Source organism: Rattus norvegicus, chromosome 4 (genome assembly GCF_036323735.1).
Source record: "Rattus norvegicus strain BN/NHsdMcwi chromosome 4, GRCr8, whole genome shotgun sequence".
Lineage (NCBI taxonomy): Eukaryota > Metazoa > Chordata > Mammalia > Rodentia > Muridae > Rattus > Rattus norvegicus.
Genome location: NC_086022.1, coordinates 143,075,302 through 143,091,318, shown reverse-complemented (window position 1 = coordinate 143,091,318; position 16,017 = coordinate 143,075,302). Strand labels below are relative to the sequence as shown.

The 16,017-nt window shown below is 43.7% G+C and overlaps 1 long non-coding RNA gene across 1 annotated transcript in view; it reads left to right on the top strand.

The window, feature by feature from the left end:
- LOC102547466 (uncharacterized) overlaps positions 1-16,017 on the top strand; it is a 69,318-nt gene that overhangs the window by 16,840 nt on the left and 36,461 nt on the right. The window contains exon 1 of the long non-coding RNA XR_001837663.3: positions 1-16,017. This exon is cut by the window's left edge and continues 16,840 nt beyond it. This is a non-coding gene — a long non-coding RNA (uncharacterized LOC102547466).

Here is a 16,017-nt window from a genome sequence, read left to right as displayed (position 1 = left end):
GATGCTATAGTGCACACATACAGGTCAGAGGACAAGTTTTGGAAGTTGGTTCTCTCCTATCATGGGTTGGGGATCAAACTCAGATTTTGAGGCTTTCAGGGCAAGCAGTTTTTACCTGCTGAACTATCTCTCTAGCCCTTCTTACCACGTTTCTAATTCCTAGCATGAAATCCATACATAGAGTTTGGAACCTGAGTGAAGCAGATGTGAATGATCCGACCCAGCCCCCCACAGTTCTAGCAGTTTGAATTCGACTTCTTTCTTTTTTTTTTTTTGGTTCTTTTTTTCGGAGCTGGGGACCGAACCCAGGGCCTTGCGCTTCCTAGGTAAGCGCTCTACCACTGAGCTAAATCCCCAGCCCTCGACTTCTTTCTTAAGAGGTGGCCTGTGCTCAACTCTCTTGGTTATGGACGGACCAATGACAGGGCAGAAAGAAGATCCTATGGTTTGTAAAGTGGAAGTCATAGCAGTCGATGTGATTTCTACTGGGAATTGCCAGGGCTCCTGGAGATACCCTAAGGAAGGCTCCATAGATGTCCCAGTAGCTCACCCATCCTAGCCCAACCTGTTTTAGTTTTTTTTTTTTCCCTCACTCCCAACCTCCAGACATGAGGCAGACAGCCTTGAAATTATTCCACCCTCCAGTCTTTGAGCCAGCCCCAGCTGAGGCTGTGTGGAGGGCAGTACCACCTGTCTCCATGGAGCCCGGCCCAGATCGCAAAGTACTTGGGAAAATAAGAACGATGAGTGTAGCCTTAATATACATGAATTCTGAGGGCAGGGATTCAACCGCGTACACATGAAAAATACCTGCGAAAGATGTGTCTGTACTGACCTCAGGGATATGGGTTGTCATTATTCCCCAAATAATAAAATGTAAATGTAACTACTCTACACATAGCAGTTACATAAAGTTTTCTTGCTTGTGTGTGTGTGTGTGTGTGTGTGTGTGTGTGTGTAATGTGCTTACACATGTAGAGACCAGGGTTAATGCTGGCTGTCTTTCTCAATTGTTCTTTCTTGAGTGACTCTAATGGAACCTGGAGTTTGCTAATTTGGCTGGACTGGAAGGTCGCTGAAGCCCAGGGAGCAGAGGAAGTCCTCGGTGATGTATATTGTTGTCATAGGCACGGCCATGTGAAGGACCAAAGCCTTAGACCCATGCGGATGGCAAAGACTTCTGGTCTGAAAGCCAAGAACTGTTGGCAGGATGTGCAAAAAGTAGCAACTGCAGCTTCCTCCCCGGGCCCCATGTTAACAGCTGGAGACTTCTCCCTACGAAGACCTCCTGCAGAGACCAGCTAACTCCACCCTCTTAGTTGTACATAATAAAATCACTGAGCTTCTGGGCTGTTGTGAGTGGTTGGTGCCATGTTATGATCGGCGCACCTGACCCCAGCTTTTCAGTACATGTGTGTCTGTGTCTCGCCTTTCTTCATCCCCTCGATGGCTCTAATCAGGTTTCCAGCACCAGCCTTCGCTTCAAGGGTTGAGAAGAGAGTCCTATCCCCCTTTCTCTCTTTGTTGGGATTATAGGCAGGTACTGCCATGCCTGGCTTAACAAAAATTTTTTAAGATTTTTATTCACATGTATAAATGCTTTGTCTGTATGGGAACGGATATGAGGACATGACCACTCCAAGGTATGGTTGGAGAGAAGGATTTTTAGTGTACGTATGAGGGAGGGTACTGCCAAAGACATCTGGAAGAGTCCAGACTGAGCTCAGCCACTAGGAGAGAGAGAGAGAGTGGGAGACGGAGAGAGGAAGGGACCAAGAGAGGAGCCAAGAGGGCAAACCAGAACCAGGAGAGGAGAAGGACCAAGAGAACACATGACCGAAATGGCGCTTATACAGGAAAGAGAAGCCGCGGGGAGGGAAGCAAAGCCCGTTGGGTTAAGAAGTTCAGGGTAGGCGTGCTGAGAGGAGCCACAGGTCCTGAGTGAACCTAGACACCAAGCAGACACTTTGCTCTGCTAGTAGGTTCCACAGTTAACCTTTGTCTAGGGTTCCCTTGGGGCCTGATAGTATGTATGCATATGTAGCATGTATACGCAAAGTCTGGAGGTCAGAAAAGGGCCGGGTGTCTGATCACCTAGACCGGGAGAATGACTGTGAGACATCAGGTGCTTGGGAGCAAACCCAGGTCTCTGTTTAGAGCATCACATGCTCTTATTTCTGAGCCCTTTCTTTAGCCTCCCTCTCCACTTGTAAAATTGGGGGTCCTAAGCATTGAGTTCAGGTCTTCATGCTTTTGTGGCAGTCTACAAACAGAGACATCTTCCCAGCCCCCTCCATTACATTTTCTAAGCAATCTAGAGATGATTTAAAGTCGATGGGCAAATGTGTGTAGATTACATACAAACACTATGCTGTCTTATATGAAAGACTGGTGCTTGCCACTGATTCCCCCGTGAATACTAAGAACTGCAGTGTTGTATAGTTTACTAGTGGTTTTCTAATATCGCTTGATAACCATTGTATTAGATTCAAAGAAAAGCTTGTTAGAGCAGAATACTGTCTATTATTATATGTAGCAGGGCTGGTTTATCAGCAATTTACCAAAGTAGAGATTTGGCTAGTCTTATTTTCTGAACTAAAGCAGCAGTTAGAGCTAATGCTAAGTCACCTTGTCTTGGGAAAAGCAGTAGACATACACGGGAGTGTTGCTTGACCAAGACTCTAACCCAGGCTCCCAACTGACTCCTCCCGTCCTGACTTCATAATTGGAGAGTGAAGTATGGCGAGGGGTGTGACGGTCCTTTTGTCTATTTCTCATGATTCTGTTAGGAACTGGGCCAGAGTGTTGCTAGGTGACTTCAGAAGACTTCCTTCCATCTCTTGTCTGCTGCTCTTCCTCATGGGCTCCCTCCTCAGTCATGGGCTGCTTCTCAGCACTCCTGAGTGAGGCACGCACTTCACAAAGCCTTTCTGACTTCCTTCCCAGAGGGACTCAAAGCCAAGGTGGCCAGATCTCTAAGAGCAGAGCAGTCTCTGAATGTCTTTTTTACTGAATCCTATTGGACGAAGCAAGTCACGGAACAAGCCAGGAGTGAGAAAAGTGGATCCGCACCCGCTCTGTGTGGGTGGTATGTCATGCATCCACAGGGTGACAAGAATTTGATGGTGGCCTCTTTGGAGACGGACAGGAAGGATAGTTGGTCATGAATAGGAAGAGAAACATTGTGTATATGTTGTTGCTTTTATAGACAACCTCACAATGTAGCCAAGGCTGGCCTCAAACTCACAAGCACTCCTGCCTCGGCCTCCTGAATTCTTAGACTATAGCTACCAAGCCTGGCAAGAGAAACCATCTTTTTGTTTCAGAGGTTCTCAATCTGTCAGTCTTGACCTTGGTTGGGGGCCAGTGGTCCTTTCACAGTGGTAACCCAAGACCATAACCAAACCAAACCAAACTAAACCAAACCAAACCAAACCCCCACAGATATTTGCATTACAATTCATGACAGTAGCAGAGTTACAGTTAGGAAGCAGCAATGAAAGGATTTAGCTCAGTGGTAGAGCGCTTGCCTAGCAAGTGCAAGGCCCTGGGTTCGGTCCCCAGCTCCGAAAAAAAAAAAAAAAGAAAGAAAGAAAGAAAGAAAGAAAGAGAGAAAGAAAGAAAAAAAATGATTTCATGGTTAGGGGTCACCACAGCATGAGGAACTGTATTAAAGAGGTGCAGCATTAGGAAAGGTGAGAACAACGGTTTTTCTTTACCTCACCCTGGCCCCCAGCAGGGTCACAATCCACAAACTGTGCAGCCCAGGGTAGTCTAGAACTCGTCACCCTCCCGTATCAGCCTCCCAAGTGTTGAGATTACAGAAGTGTGCCCCTATGCCTGGCTGAAGAGAGTGGTTCAAACCCTGGGACTGCTTTTAGCTATGCAGGATTGGCTTGAGTGATAGCTGAGGGACTGGCAGTTAAGAACATGCCATTGGATCCTACCGTGCTCTAGATAATCTAGATGATATATGATCTTAGGAGGCATGGGAGGAGCAGTTATACTCAGATGCTAGTTGGATGAATTACCCATTCGTGTTCTTCTGGGTGGTGGCTAGCCTGTGCTGCCGTTTTGAGCTTTGAACCAGACTGACATCCTCAGAGGTCATGACCTTAGCTTCTGCAGTGAGCTGGTTACACCCGACTCTTCCTCAGCTTCACAGGATAGAAACACAGCACACAGTCCTGTTTTTTTTTTTGTTTTTTTGTTTTTTTTGTTTTGTTTTGTTTGGTTTGGTTTGGTTTGGTTTGGTTTTGTATTGTTTTTTCTTTCAGTTTTGCTGTCCTTTATAGGGAGTGAGAATTTTAGAGTTCTGCCCAAATCCCGAAGGCTGGTTTATATAAATGTTATAAATCTACTATAAGTGCCTTGAAATGTATTAAAATAGCTTGTTTTTGTTTTTAAAAATTTTCAACCACGGGGCTGGGGATTTAGCTCAGTGGTAGAGCACTTGCTTAGCAAGCGCAAGGCCCTGGATTTGGTCCCCAGCTCCGAAAAAAAAAGAAAAAAAGAAAAAAGAAAAAAAAAATCTTCAACCACATGTTCTAACCTTGACACTTCCAGTTCCTTCGGCAGCGTTCTAGAAAACGTCATTTGAAGGGGACAGTCTTCCAGCTGTTTTGGTGGTTTTTCAGTTGGAGGTGTCTTGCTCAAGATTCACCAAGTGGCCTGGTACATTCGAGTCTGTGGGTCTTTGATGGGTACAGCATTCAAGCCTTTTCTGGTTATACCTGCTCCTGGAATTCCAGCCCCAAGCCCCAGGTTCTGGCAGACTCCTGTGTGCCTGGCTCTAACTAGTTCCACCTGTATGAAGGAGGACGGAGACCATCTGAACGAGATCCCCCGGCTCCTAGAAGATTTCTTTTTCTGGTACTTGAACGCCACCTGCTCCGTAGACCTTTCCTATCCTACTGTCAGGATCGCTCAGAGCCTGTATTTAACTAAAATGGCTCCCCAAATGAGGACATGGGACAAGCAATATACAAGTTCTCTATGCCAAGAACTAACTGTGGCCATTAAAATATAGGCTGGCCGGTATTAACTGGCTACCCATTCTGCTTTTTAAAAAATCTTCTTTCTTTCTATAAGTAATTATCCAATCTCCTCCAAATATTGCAAACCACAGTGTTCCACCTTTTTTTTTTAAATACTTGACACTTCTTTCCATCCCATTTCTAATGCATCTAGGCTGTCAGAACTTCAGCGATGTGCAATGTGCATTCGTCATCCCACACTTGGAATACTGAGGCAGAAGGTGAATGAGTTTGAGGCCATCCTTGTCTACCGAGAAAAAAAAAAAAACCGTAATCAAAACAAAACAAAGCACCATGGTTCACATAAGTTAAGGGAAGATATTCTTTGAGTTGTTGGTTCTTGAGTGAGTCTAGCTATGTAGCCTGTCACTCATGCTGACCTTGAATGGATAGCCCTGCCCCGCTTCATAACAGCTGGGATTATGGGCCGAGGCAACCACGTCCTGCTTTACAAGTTAAGAATTAAGACATGAATCAAAGCAATCCCTGAGCAGTCAGCCAATTCTGAAACCTTGGGATGGGGAGGGCACACAAGTGGTCACAAAGAAGGACCTGGGCATCGAAGGCTTTTCTGTAATCTGTCCCGTCCTCACTGTCCTGCAAAATTCCTGTCCTCTGCACGACCTTCTGGCAATAGTGTTCAGTAAGACTAGTCACACACGGTGGGACTGAGAGCAGAGTTGTGGAACTTCTGAAGTATTAAGAAGAAAATGAGGAACGGGGGCACACAGCTCATATTTTGGTAGCATGTGTAAAGCCTTAAGACTTGGATTCAATCTCCTGGACTTTTTTTTAAAGGAAGAAAATGAAATTTTGGGGTACCTAATCCCCACATATAAAAATATTGTCCAGAAATTGACAACCAAGCAAAACTTCATGCTACCAAATGAGATAAAAGTGGGACACTTGTTCACCTAAATCCTTTCCCAGGAACGCCCCACCTTACAAAATGCCACTGGCCGGGTTCAAAGTAATGTTAAAAACAAAAAAAAAAGTAGGGTGTGGTAACTCATGTCTATAATTCCAGCCCTCCGCATGTGGGAGCTGGAGGCAAGGGGGAATCAAACGTTTATAGTCAATCTCAGCCGCTTAGCAAGTTCAAAATCAGCCTGGACTACAAGAGACCACGGCAGAAGCAAACCAGGAAAAACGTGTTATTCTCAAGACACAAAATTGAACGTCTGTGGAATAAGAACGCACCGTGAGGCTAAGATAGGGATTTTGAATAAATCAATGCAGTCTGGCGGCTTCTGGAACATACCTTAAGTTAGGTGTTGAGGTAAGAGGAGAAGTGTCAGTGTTCTGACTTTGGAGGAGCCTGGTCTATGAGACAACAGCTTAATAGGCTCACAGGAAATGTGGACAGGTGGCCTCCACACAATGGATGCCCATGATTACTGCCTGCCTTGTGTTGAGAAGTCACAGGAATTGTGATAACGGCGACTTGCGAGAGTGTTGTGCATGCAGCTATAAAGTGGGAGAATGTAGCAGGTCCTGGTGACTTCCCTCACAAGACTCCCACGGGGCAATGTGTGTGCAGCTTTTGACACCCACTTCCTTTTCTGCAGAAACGCCCTCTCTTCTAATGTTGCCGACCTAGACACCCTCTCCTTTCTACCAGAGCTAGCTGCTGCGCTGCTGCCTCAACCGCACCCACGTACTTCCTCAAATCCCTACAGCCCACACTGGAGCCAACTTTGCTGGATCTGGATCAGAAGAGGGGTCTCAAATTGCTCCCGGGGGCGCGCCCTGAAGGGCGTGGTGAGGACGAAGCCCCGCCCAGCGATCTGAGCTGGCTGCTCCAGCAGAGGCCCACGTGAGCTGTTCCCCTGCTCGCCCTTGGCAGTTCGCAGACGGGTGCAGCGGGGCTGGGGCGAGGGAGTGCCTGGGAACAGTCTGTGTGCTCCTGGCGCTGTGCCTTGCAGCTGGCGGGAGGGTGGGGTCGCCCTGCCCTGCTGGGAGCTGCTGACCGGAAAGCTGATTGGGGATGGGAGCCCCTGACTCCCCCCTCCCCCTCCCTCCCCGCTCAGAGTCTGGGGACCTTGAATGTGAGGCAGAAAGACTATATGGATAGCATTACTATTTGGAGCATGGAAAGACTCAGAGGTTCCTTTCCAGGTTCTTTTCTGTCTGCTCCCTACCCCGGTGACCTTTGCTAAGTCACTTGATCTAGGGGTTCAGTTTCCCCAAATTGTCCTGAGGGGCTGAGGCTTGTAAGTAGCCAGGAAGGACACAACATATCATGTCACATCACATTCACTCCATGTCTAGTGAGTATTTAGGATGTTCATCCATGCCCTCATCCCGGGGGTCTGGTGCCTAGTGCCAGCACTGTGCCAGTTAGGTGCTGGGGCTCCAGAGTGGGCAGTGAGGCCAGCTTGGTCTCAGCTTCCTCACCCAGCTACAAATTGGCTTCAAAGGTCATGAGAAAAGGCGAGGTCTATGACGTACTTCCTGTAGTCCCTGGCACAAAATGGGCTCCTAACCCAAGCTACCGGCTTCCGGCTGCACAGAGGTTTGGAGACTAGCCTAGTCTGGAGAAGTGGAAACAGACCTTGCAAGCTGGGTGTGCACAGCGCAGAACAGGGCTCAGTTTCCAGGCTGCTGGCTAGCCAAGAAGGAATGCAATTACTCATTAAGCACACTCCCATTGATCCCTGTCTTAGCAAAAGCTTCTCAGCGTTGCTTTCAAATTTCCAATCCAACCCCTGTTTTAAAAAAAAACGAAAGAAAGCCCAACGAACGGTTCATGGACGTTTCCCCCTGAACTCACACTTTCTAGTGAATAAGAAGGAAACAAGATTGGTCTACTCAGTGGTGATTTGTGTATGGGGATAACTTGGAGATGAAATTACCAGCATATAATGGCAGAGTTGGTAAAACCACATAGTCTTCAACCGTCACTGTGGCGCTCTGCTCTAAGTCTGGAAAATATTCATACTTTGAGCCTTAGTGGTAATATAAAAATACTGCTGCCCCTGCTGCCACTAGGTGGTCCTCAACAGCTGTTTCTGTTTTGATGTTGTAGACTCCTGTCCTGACCTTAGTTTCACCTTTTTGCTGTCAGTAGCCACTTGAAGGTCCTGTTGCTACAAGAATTAAGGGAAAACCCATTAGCAATGAGTTATAACCACACCCCTGACTTCTGCAGAATGTTGAGTAAATCAAACTTCTGTTCTTTCTGGAAAAAACCTGCAGCTGAAACTGGGATCAGGGCTAAAGAAACCCAGCTGGATTCTGTGTCTGCTTGTCACTGACAGTTTCTGTTTACGATCTGTTGATCATACAACATATTTTCTTGAGAATGGGTCTAGCTTTTCTAAGTCTAACATGGTGACATCCCACTGTGGGATGGCTCACATCTAAAATACACAAGGACAGCCAACTGATCCTGACCCCTTTGCTCAATGCTGAAGTCAGTGGTCTGTTCACACGTATTAACAGTTCCCAGAAAACAGTAGATGTTGGCTAATATTATCTATAAATAGTAACTTAAAGATAACTAACTAAAACATGGAGAATTGCAGGGTTCAACACTTTTGGTTAGCCCGGTTTTTTTTTTCTTTATTTATTTCAATCTTTTAAAAAGTTGGTGAGTTGGGGTTGGGGATTTAGCTCAGCGGTAGAGCGCTTGCCTAGCAAACACAAGGTCCTGGGTTCGGTCCCCAGCTCAAAAAAAAAAAAAAAAAAAAAAGTTGGTGAGTTTAGATGCTAATATTTGTGGTTCTTAAGATTGATATAAAAATCCCAGTTGTCTGTTTCAGATCTCATTTTAGTCAACCAATTTTTTTTAACGAGTATATACTACACTACATAAGTATGGCATTATTATCAATATTCATTGAGAATGTTCTATGTGTGCACTTAGTGTGTATGTGTGTGTGTGACATTTCTATAGGTAGCTATACATTCACATCAGTGATGTGTTTATATATTGCTATATCTATATGTCATATCAATCACTCAGCATTTATAGACTTGTCCCCTCTCTCTTCCACCCCTTTCCTGCTTTCTGTAGTATTGGGGATTAAACCCAGGACCTTGTTCACACTGTGCTACTGTTCTACCACTGAACCATACCCCTAGCCCATTACTGTTTTTAAAAGTTTTTCCTGTAAAGTTATGCTTACCACTTTGTGCTGGTCTTAAAGCCAGGAACTTCCTTCCTGGGCAAGTACTCTATTCTTGAGCTAGAAGTCTTGGTAATTTATAATGTTTAAAAAACACAATTTGCCTTATTTTCATTTATTTATTATTATTTTTTACTTTAATAGAAATCTGACAATGTTTTGGGGATCTTACAAAAACCATAATTTCTTTACTTGAATAAGACGATGGAGAGTTTTAATTTAAAGCATAGCAACCACTTGAGATGCTGCTCATAAAATTGGCATCAGATGATGACAGTTTTAAAACAAGGGTTTTTAGATTTCAGAAAGTGAAATGTAACTTGTGGCTTATCTTGTGCCTTCAGTAAATTTGAAAGGACAGGAAGTTACATTAACATGAAGAACATTAATGGGTAAAAGACATTAAGTAAGGTTTTGGCTAAGTGAATCTGACAGCAACTTTCAGCCCCAGGGTTTTATGTATGTAAGTGTGGTTGGGTATCATTGATCAGTTTACAAAATTCAGTCCCTCTGTTCTCTGTCTAGTTCTCCTGAATTAGTTTGATTTGGGTATTGCTTAATCTGTTTAAGAAGTGAGAAAAAATTATGACAGGGTGGAAGGAACTATCCAATAACTTCTGAGCCTAGTTACTATGGAGTCCCACAGGACAGTAAGGCACTGGGGTCACTAGCACACTCTCAACGGAGCTATGGCCAATGCAGGCTCAGTACACCAGAAGGAGAATCACGGCCTTTCCCCGGGCTTCTTCTTTCTGTCCTTTAACTCTTTCTGTGTACAAGCTAGAGAAGGCTGAACACATCCCAGGGCTGGGAAGACAGAGCAGAGAAGTTGGAGGAGACAGTACAATCTCCGGTGGCAGATGCCGAGAAAGGAAAATAATCATGGCCTGTTTAGTGTCAAAGGGAAAGGGGGACTGTGTGACATTCAGAGGAGAAAAGCTACCGTGACAGATCTAGGGGAAATGGGGCTGGTAAGGGAGACAGAGAGTCGGGGTGTTCTAAGGAGAGAACAGAAAGGAAAAGGACACCTGGGAAAAGCGTGCTCATTCTCTCACCCCTGGGAAGTACAGTGCTGGTTATTACAGGTGTGTGTGTGTGTGTGTGTGTGTGTGTGTGTGTGGGTGTGTGTGTGTGCACGCGCACACATATACTAGCACATGTTGGGGGGACAGTGCCTCTCATGCAAGAGGAAGTGGTGAGAGATGGGGATAATGAAAAAGGAATCGAAGGACTTTGCACAAGCAATGAGGACCAACTAATCAAGAGTGTCTTGACAGTCATACCTCAGCGTACTAGCATACAGCCAGGGCCATGAGTCAGAACAGATAAGCATTTTAGTGGAAGTTGTCAACTCACATTTTAGGATCCACAGAGTGGGCAGGCAGAAAATCAGCAGAAATATAGAAACCCTAAATGTCCCCAGTAACCAGCTTGCTCTAAGTGTATTTTGGAGAATGGCCCACAAAGTAACAAATGCCCAGGAGAATACACCTCCTTTTCAAGGGTATATGGTAAGTTCACAGTTAGATCATATTCAGACATAAACAAATATAAATAATTGAGATCATTTAAATTATGTTCTCTGGATGGAGGGGGGTATCTCCATGGGCGAAACTGCTTGCCCCGAGACCTGACGGTCTGAGTTCGATCCTGGGACCGACACGATGGAAGGAGAAACTGACAAACTGTCCTCTGACTGCCAACACACTGTGGCACATGCCCAGCTCTGCCCCCACAAAATCAGTAATTAAGTAAATGTAAAATTGTGTCCTCTGATCACAATGGATCACACTCTAAGTTAAAAAATGATGTCTGGACAACTTTAAAATATCTGGAAATTTGCTCAATGCTGCAGAATAATTAATCAGTTAGAGAAAGGGTTAAAAGAAATCCAAACTCTTTTGAGTTGGAATGGGAATGAAAATGCGCTCCATTAAAGTATGTGGGCCTGAGCCAGAGCGTAGCTCAGAAGATCACGTACAGCATTAAATGCTTATACTAGAAAAGATAAAGGTCCAAGAGCAATGATCTAAGCCAGTGTTTCTCAGCCTTCCTAATGCCAGCCTCTAATATAGTCCCTCATGTTATGGTGACTGCCCCTGTAACCATAAATTATTTCATTGCTACTTTATAACTCTAATTTTGCTACTGTCACAAATCATGTTATAAATATCTGTGCTTTGCTATGGTCTTGGGTGACACTGTGAAAGGGTCACATGACCACTGAAAGGGGTTGAGACCCAAGGGTTGAGAACCACTATAAGAAAATAAATAGAAGAACAAATTAAACCCCCCCCCCCATACCAGCAGGGCAGAAGTAGAAATCAAAAGTAGGAAAAGTTACCTAAACCAAAAGCTGGTATTTGAAAAATAATATTCATTAAAAAGAGGAAGTAGATGTAAACTTCAGTCGGCAGACTGTACAGGGGTGAACCCTTGGAGTGGACCTGAGGTGGCTGCAGCTGCTCTAACCCTGAAGCTCTACCATGGAGATCAAGGTGCTCTGGGGATGCTGAGGAAACAGAGGCTGCCTAAGCTACAGCTTAAGAGGAAGCAAGGCACAGGGAGCAGAAAGAAGTAATATCTTAGCCCAAGTTCTGGGTCATTCCTGTAGGGATAATCTCTGGAGGACTGTGTGGTAGCATCACCTGTCAATAAAAAGCTGATGGCTATTAGCAAAGGGCAGGAAAGAGAAAGTGGGAGTTCTGGAAGAGAAACTGAAACTCTGGAAAAGAGTTAGATAAGGGAAGATTCGCCCTGGACTCTGAGGAAGTCAGATGTATGAACTAACCAGCCACGTGGCAGACATAGAATAGTATAAATAGGTTAATTGAGTTACAAGCTAGTGGGAAGCAATACCTACTATAAGACCAATGGCATTTATTAATATTGTCTTCATATCAGTATTCGGGAACTGGGGAGGGCGCAGAAAATCCCAGAGTCGTTACAAGTCCATTCTACATTGTGTAACTTGGCACTTGAAAAGGCAGAAAAAAAAGAAAGTAGAAGCAAATTTCCTTATATAGATGGTAAGTTATAATGACCATATAGTAGAAAGCTATCTGAACACTGTTCAGCAGAAATCCTGAAACAGGAAGCTGACAGAAAACGAAGGTTAAATTCAACATAGGAAGGATAATAGATTTGGAAAAAGACGATGATTACCGAACTAAAAATGTCTGGAGCCTGCCGTGTTGGCTCATACGAGCCATCAAACCGTCATAGCACTCGGAAGGTTGGGACAGTAGAATTGCCAATTTGAGACCAGGCCTGGATAAACAGCAAGACCTTAGAACAAGTTTTTAAAACCCTGAACAACAAATGGAACAGCCAGAGAGAAGTTTAGAGGTTGGAAAAAATTGCAGAACAGAATTTAAGATTATTAAGGGTTGGCTCTGTTGCTATACCAAATGAACAGCAGCAAACTGTGAAATGGGAGACATCACTATAGTCCCCACAGACATTAAAACAACGAGAGAATATTATTAGCAATTTTTTAAATGTCAGTAAAGTTGACAACTTAGATCAAAAGGACACAATTTCTTAGAAGAACTTAAGGAAGACTCAGTAATTTAAAACCCTTTCCCAAGGAAAAGTGTGCTGACTTTCAGTAGCCAAAACCTGAACACAGTAGCCAACACCCGAACAGCACTATGAATATTTAAGAAGTCATACCAGTGATACACATACTTTCCCAGAAATAGGAAACAAGAGAACCCTTACCATCCATATTTACAAGGTTACTGTGGATTCCATATCCATGGATTCAACTAGGCGGAAAAAACATCTGTACTTATACACTTGTTGCTTTGTAAACAGCCTATCACAGCAACCATTTAACTATTTGTTTTGCATTTATATTACATTAGATATTTGATAAGTGCTCAAGAGGTGATTTGTGGTAGACAGAACAATGAATGCAGGCTATTCACAAATACTAAGCTACTTATAACAGACAGAAGGAAATGCAGAGTGCACGGGGTTTAGCCCTCTGTGGTCAGTACCTGAACTCCAAGGGACAGCTGGGTTAGTAAATAATATCAGTTCTACAGAAAGAGTATGAAGTAAGTCATTACCGGATGAGCTTAGCGACTAGAATGCAAGATTGGTTCAGTATTCCTGAGTCAGTCAATTTTATTTATCATCTCATCAGACTAAAGAAAAAAATATCATCTCAATAGATCAAGATAACGTATTTCATAATAATCTATCACTTCCTGGAAAAACTTTCAGAAAACAAGCAATAAAAGTTCTTCCACTTGATAAAGGGCATTTATTTAAAAATAACCTCATCACTAACATTGTAAGTAAAAATGGAATATTGAATGGTCTCTCCTGAAGTCTTAACAAAGCAACAATGTTGGCTTCACCATGATTACAATTAGAAAATATGTCTGTGTGTGTGTGTGTGTGCGCACGCACATATATTACCTCCTGAGACATCGTGCTGGCCCTTTTGACATTAGCTTTGAACATTGTCTGGGATATCCTACCTAGTACATTAAGGCAAGAAATAGAAAAAAAGGCATACAAATTGGAATATAAAATCTAAATGACTTTATTCATATATAGCATGATATCTATCTGGCAAATTCAAAGGATACAAAAAGTTGGTGACAACAACTACTGAATGCTTAGATAAGCCAGGTTGTGGGCTCAAGATATGAACACGGACAGCAAACACTGAACTTGAAAATTTATATGAGCAATATGACAATTGCACTCAAATAATTTCAATTTCTATGGATAAAACTAACAAAAGTGCAGAATTTATGAGCCGAAAACTCTTAAAATATTGGTAATAGAAATCGAATTAGACAAAAACTACTGGTTGCCTACGCATAGGTTGGAAGACTGGTTACTATTAAACGCCATTGCTGCTGATAGTGCATGCACTCAGTGAGATTTCAGGGGAAGACAGTCCGCATGGCCTTGCTTGGAAGTGGAAGTGGTTAGGTTACTTCTAAAATGTGCACCGAGAAGCAAGGCAAGTCAGACAAATTTTGAGAAAGGAAGGAAAGAAGGAAGGAAGAAAGGACAAAAGGAGGGAAGAACAACTAACCACTCCCCCCAAACAGATCAAAACCCCTAGGAAAAAAGATGTGAGGACGCAGATTACTGAGGACTGCTACAATCAAGTTTTAAAACTCCGTGGTAAGAAAACACAGCATAAGGGGCAGGTAAGAATGCTCACTGTGGCTGAATGGTGGTGGCACATGTGTTAGCTGTATTTTTTTTAAGTAGTTTGCTTTTGGTATGTGTGTATATGTTAAAGGTGTGTGTGGCATGCTCGTATACATGTGCATACTGACAGAGATATCCCAATCTATCATGCCCCATTAATTTCTTTGAGACAGGTCTTTCCTTGAACCTGGAGCTAGGCCAGCAGCTACGAAGTCTCAGGGATCCTTCTGCCTTTACCCACTAACAACAGTGGAGGTAGGTGTACCTGTACGGCTACATCTAGCTTTTATAATGTGTGTACTGGATTCGAACTTAGGTCCTCATCCCTGCACAGCAAGTACCCCCCACCCACTGAACCACCCCACAGCTGTTTTCTAGTACTTGCGGTCCCTCTGTACTTTGGTTGTGTCTGAATTATTATACACACTGCAGACAGACTTTATGACTATATATCCTTGCCTATGATTGTTACTTCCTGGTTTGTCTCTGTCACTGTTTGTATGGTACTCATCCTAATAGGTGTGAGGTGTCCTCTCACTGTGTGAAATGTTTTGATTCACATTTCACCATGATTCACTAATCACACAGAATTTTCGTACACATCTGCTGTCGGCCATTTGTATTTCTTTAATGGGAAATTTTCTCCTCATGCTTTTGTCTATACTAAAAGTATGTTTGTTTTTGTGTATCTGCTTTGTAGTTAAGTTATTGGAATTCTTTTTGCCTTTGAATATTATTGGCCCCTTATCAGATTTTTGGGGTGCAGATATTCTACATTCTGTAGCTCTTTTGCCGTGGTGTTTATGGTGCATAAGGTTTCAATTCTGATGCAGACTTGTCTGTTTTTGCTTTTTTTGCACAGGCTTCTGGTATTATGCTGAAGAATTCATAGTGAAGACAATCATGACATTTTTCCAGTATGCTTTCTTTCAGGATACATACACGCATGTACACACGTGCGCGTTTGTGTGTATGCTGGGGATCAAACCCAGGCCTCGCTCATGTTGGGGAAACATTCTACTATTCAGCTACCCACTGTCAGATGTTACCTTCTTTTTCCCCATTACATGATCTAGCATTTATTAGTACATTGGCCAGGCAAATACAAAATCTGTTTTAGGATTTCAGGCCATCTCTTAGTCTAGAAATGGCAAAGCTTTGGTTTGTAATGCTGATCACCATAGAGCTAACCTGGGACAAGAAGGGGCTGAAGGAGAACCCTGTCCCAGCTGACACCTTATAGTCAAGGTCCTGTTTCTGCCAGGGAGAGGAAGAGCAGGGCGTCTCACCCTCGACAGGAAAGTTCTATGATATAGGCGCCATCCTACGTCCCAGAGCACAAGGCAGCAGAATCAGAGTCCCCTGGCCATTGGGAGGGTCTGAGGACTGTGGTGGTAGAAATGAAAATTCACAGCTACAGAGGAGCAAGAATTGGTGGAGTTTCTAGATGGGGTGGGTGCACTCTTGGCTGGAAGGAGTGGGTATGGTCGCTTTTTTTTTTTTTTTTTTTTTTTTAACTGTTGTTGTTACTGTTTTATGAGTTTGGCCCACGTGTCTTGGAGCTAAACTCTCGAAGTTCTTCCCTTTAGGTTGAATTTCAAAGGCAATGTCTTCTGCAGTTTTTCTGTCTGGCTGAATCAGCCTCCAGCTCTTCATGATGTTTGTGG